The sequence below is a fragment of the Aplysia californica genome, unplaced genomic scaffold, assembly GCF_000002075.1.
Source record: "Aplysia californica isolate F4 #8 unplaced genomic scaffold, AplCal3.0 scaffold00109, whole genome shotgun sequence".
Classification (NCBI taxonomy): Eukaryota; Metazoa; Mollusca; class Gastropoda; order Aplysiida; family Aplysiidae; genus Aplysia; species Aplysia californica.
In genome coordinates this window covers 679,436-684,931 of record NW_004797379.1, presented here as the reverse complement: position 1 = coordinate 684,931, position 5,496 = coordinate 679,436, and positions in this window count along the sequence as shown.

Below are 5,496 nucleotides of genomic sequence, written 5' to 3'. Positions count from 1 at the left end.
GCTGGAACAGAAAGTTATTGTTATTATTGGGCTCGGAAAATGACAGACAGACAGACAGACAGACAGACAGAGAGACAGACAGACAGACAGACAGACAGATAGACAGACAGACAGACAGACAGATTGGGGAGTTGGGGTGTGGGTGGTTTAGGGGGTGGGCGTGGGGGGAGGAGAAGCAGGAACAGAAAGTTCGTGTTATCATTGAGCTCGGAAAGTGGCTCAGCGCCAGCCGCCAGATCGGGGTTGAGATGAGCGCGTAAAGTGACGGTGAGTCGTAGCGTCGTAGGAGCTTAAGACACGCCCGCTACCCATGAGTCGCCCATGAGCTTAAGACACGCCTGCGGCCCTCGAGTCTCGCGCCCAGGAGCTAAGCGACAGGCTGGAGAGGTCTTCAAGTCAAGATGAGAGCCCTCTAGCGACAGGAGAAGGTCTTGACGTCATACAGGCAAGCAGTAGGGAATCCTGGTAACGCGCCCCGCACTCGCAGCTCGAAGTCGAAGTCAGAGGCGGAGTGTTTGGGCCGCACACTCTGTGTACACTGCTCGGCAACTGAGAATGTTTCGTTTTTGTTTGTTTTAGTAGGAGTTCTGAGGATGCGGTGGCGGAGCGGTTAGTGCGCTCGTCTCCGAAGCGGAAAGTCCGGGTTCGAGCCTCGGTTCGGACACGGTTGTTTTTTTCGCCCCCTCCTGCCCACCTAGCAGTAATGGGTACCTGACTTAGAGTTGGGGAAGTAAAGGCGGCGTGGAAAGGAACTGGCCACCCTACCACAATATGCCGAAGGCCTAGAAAGTTGTCTCACTAACAAGGCAATCCGCATCGTCTGGATCGGATGCGGGAACAACTTTTTTAAAAAGTAGGAGTTTTACGGCCTATTCTGGAGGTTTATTTTTAAATATAGTTTGTTCTTTTAAAATCCACTTTTTGGAAGAAATTTAGTTAGCGATTTCACCTGACAGTTTAAAACGCGATGTCCGTTTCTGCCTTAGTCTGGTACATGTATCGATACGATCGCAACCGTAAGGTCGTGGGTTCGAATCCCGTCAGGGACCCGACGTTGTGTCCTTGGGAAAGGCACTTTACACGAATTTTCCTCACTTCACCCAGGTGGGAATGGGTACCCGGCTATAAACAGCGAAAGATCTTGTCAGTTTGTTAGTGTTTGAGCGCTTAATCAGCTGCTCGCACTGTATGCTTCCCGGGAAGCTGAGAATGTTTCGGAGTGTTCTATGGTCTACTGGGGTAATAATATAGTGTAAAACGCATAGAGCCTGCTGTTGAGCGGGGATATGCGCTATACAAATGCTATTCATTATTATTATTATTATTATTTTTAAAAAAAATTATTATCGTAATAAATAAAGTGGGGAAAACGTTTTGAAGATATTTAAAGCAACTGGCTGTTGAGAGCCCAATAATGATGTGGGTTTTTTTGGCTCTCCTAAACATTTTACGAAACTGGATACCGGTATGGAGTCTTTTAAAATCAAACTCCAACATGGTCATCATCATCATCCAGTGCCAGATCTGCGACAGACATCGGCGATCATGGTTCCCCATTCATTCCTTTCCTCGGATGCTCCAAAAAAAAGCTACGTTTCCCTGATCTTTCCCTGTTACCCATTTGTTTAGGCTCCCTAAGAAGGTTGTTTTGGGCCTTCCCCTGCCTCGTTTGCCCTCAATAATTTTGTCAGTGAGTGCTAGATGTTCAAGTCCATTATGTCTATTCAAGTGTCCCAAAAACTGCATTTGTCGTTTCCAACATGACACACGATAAACAATTCTCACTACACAGGAATCAAACTCAGATCGGGGGCCTCTCGTGGCCTAGAGGTTAAGGTGTTGGCCTCTCATTCAAAGGTCCTGGGTTCGAACCCGGGTAGAGACCGAACACTTTTTTCCTCTCCTTTCACCTCCTTTCCTGTTTTCTAGCAATATTCTTTCGTCTGCTTTCGTCTCCTCTTTCTGCCCCCACCCCCTCACCTCCTTTGTCCCCTCCTCTGGGCTCCTGACTCTTTCTGCAGCCTTTCTACTGCTACTCTTTGGCTCCTTCTTACTGCTGTCTTTTTGCTACACCCCTGATCTTCTGGTAGGAAAGATCTACACCTAGCCTTCTCGGACAAGGGCGAAAAATCTCGGAGGTCCCGAGTGCAAGTTGCGCACGTTGAAGATCCCTTGGTGGTGTAAAATCGATAAGAGTAGGCTTTGGCCGCCACCCGGGCAAAATTCAAAATTTCCTTCCAACTAAAAGTATTACGTGTGTCCCGTGCGCTCATATGACCTTAAGCAGTTGCGAACGCCGTAAAACACTTACCATCCCCCAACCCCCCCCCCCCCCCCCCCCTCAGATCTTCTGTTTGCGGTGGAGAAGCGCCCAATAGTAATTTTTAACAATAATTGCATTTATACAGCACATATCCATGCTCTAGAGCATGAAATCCATGGATTTCACGAGGTCAAACATTATCAAACTGACAAGATCGTTCACTGTCTATAGCCGGGTACCCATTTCCACCTGTGTGAAGTGAGGAAAATGTATGCAAAGTGCCTTTCCCAAGGACACAACGTCGGGCCCCTGACGGGATTCGAACCCACGACCTTACGGTTGCGAGTCCGGTAGCCTAACCACTAGATCACCGACGCCACTAGATACACCACAGACGCCAACTGTTGCAAGCACTGGACAAAGCTAACATAAGTACTGGCGATTTTAATTTTTTTTTGTGTTAAGTGTTTTTACGGTGATCGCAAATTGTATACGGTCAAATGAGCGCAAATGAGTGCGTGGTATACATTAAATTCCAGGTGGGAATTTGAATTTTGCCCGGGTGGCGGTCGAAGCTATTTATAGGACTTAACTAACAAGCTTCGTATTTTAACCCTAAGAGCAAAAATAAATAAATAAATAGATAAATAAAAAAATTAATAAGCTCAAATAAACAAACAAATAAATAAATAAATAAATAAATTAGCTTAAATAAATAAATAAATAAATAAACAGACAAATAAATAAATAAATAAATAAAGCTTAAATAAAGCTTAAATAAATAAATAAATAAATAAATAAATAAATAAATAAATAAATAAACAAATACGACTTCCATTTGTCAACATTTCATGATCTCCTTGTACACATACATGAATAATAATAATATTCTCGAACAAAAAGGAAAAAAAAGGCACATAATTTGGTAAAAACTGAGGCTTAAGCGGGCAGATAACTGCTAAGCTGATAAGCGAGATACACGACGTATGACATGTCGGTATGTGAGGTGTGCTGACAAAATGAGTTACTTCTTGGATTCGAGCCCTATGGGTATAGATTCATCACGCTAACAGTTGAAGATTTTACAATTTAAAAGTAAGAAACAATAAAAAGACGTGTTATGCTTAAAGAATATGGCATAAAAAGAAAATCTTCAAATTGATCCTAGTGTCGATTTTTTTTTTTTTTACCAATATCTCGATTTGTAGGTTGTGAGAAATAACTCATTTTGTCAGCACACCAATAGGTAAGTTGTAAGTGATTTTATTGTCTCTTTTTCCTCTTCCGCGTTCCGCTGTGTGTAAGGTTTTTCAAAAAGTTTTACGGCGCTCGCAACTGCATACGGTCATATGAGCGCCAAGAGGTGGATTTCAACAGAGAAGTCCAAACAGGGAATCAGACTTACTCTGCTCACCTCTCTAGCCTCAACAGCACAAAGTCTGCTTCGACTATCAAGGCACCCCGGAAATAGCAGTTCGCAAGAGAGTGACAAACATACAAAAGAAGTAGAGGAAAGTGACGATAGAAAGCATTAGGAAAGAAAAAGCAGCTGTTCCCCCTATGTTGTTCCGACACAGTATGAGCATGACATTGGTAAATCAGCCCATTTTACAATTCTACTGTGCCTAAGAACATATTGTTCCGGCACAGTATAAGCATGACATTGATAAATCAGCCCATTTTACAATTCTACTGTGCATAAAAACATGTTTATATCCCCCTCCCCCCACCTTTGGGAATGCTTGTAAGGGTGGACGACTGAAGCCTTCTCAGCGGTCAACCAATAGAAGATTTGGTGATGATTCTTACCTCTGTCGCTCTCCCCGAATCTAGATCGTTTGACAGCGTTTGATTGACCTTAACAGATGAGCAGATCACTTCAGTATATATATAATAATAATATAGTAAAATGAACACTTTGGGTACAAATAAACTCCCTTGACGGCAACAACAGAGGACGAAAAAGTAAAATTAAGTAAGCTTTCGTTAAAAAACCCCCCAGCACCATCTAGTGTGTTTGTTGTTACTAGATTGCTTATTTCTTGCAACGCTCAGTTGCAGCCTACTTTGAATATGATGTGAAAGTGTCTTCTTAACCCTATCCGTACGTCGTGTTTTACTATCGTATCCATACGACGTGGGGAACTCTGTGCCACCACTTTCCAAAGAGGAAATTTACTCGTTAATCCGATCCGTACGCTTTGCATAGCAGTCTGTCAATATTATTTTTGAGAAATACTGAAAGTTTCAAAGAGATCTTCGCACAAGAAGTACATGTATTCTAAAATGTGAAGAATACAACCTTGTGGGTACAACATGACCCCAGGGTGTACGGATAGGGTTAAGTTGAACGTCTCCTAGAGCGAGGTCCCAAAAGTACATACATCCGGTAAGAGATAACTATCGCCGACTGTCGTGCTTCTCTCACGAGTGACAGTTATGACATATCCATCATACACGGAAAAATTAGCAACCCCAAACAGAACAATGTTTTTTTTTTTTCTCCTTTTTTTGAGGGACGGTGGGCTCCCTAAAAAAACAAGGAAAAAACAACCCAACCCCAAACAAACAACAAAACAACAACAACAAAACAACAACAACGAAACAACAACACCCTCCTCCCAAATAAAAATACCCCCTCCCTCCCCCGAAACAAAAACAAAAATCAACAACAAACAAGCAAAACAAAACCCAAAAAAACAAATAAAAAACGAAATAAAACCAGAATGAAAACAAAACGTGCCTTTCTCTGATGGAATAAGCCAACACCTTAACAGGCAGGAGGGTACTTGTGGGTCTTATCTCAATTCTGGATGGTTTAGTCTGATTGTATTAGCTAGCATGAATTCTAACCCCTCTCCGTACGCCCTGTGGTCATTTTGTACCCCGGGGTTGTATTCTTCACATTTTAGAATACTTCTAGTACGAAGATCTCTTTGAAACTTTCAGTTTTTCTCTAAAAATTGATTTTGACAGACTGCTATGTAAAGCGTACGGATCGGATTATCGAGTAAATTTCCTCTTTGGAAAGTGGTGGCACAGAGTTCCCCACGTCCTGTGGATACGATAGTAAAACACGACGTACGGATAGGGTTAAGTGGTGGCACAGAGTTCCCCACGTCGTATGGATACGATAGTAAAACACGACGTACGGATAGGGTTAAGTGGTGGCACAGAGTTCCCCACGTCGTATGGATACGATAGTAAAACACGACGTACGGATAGGGTTAAGA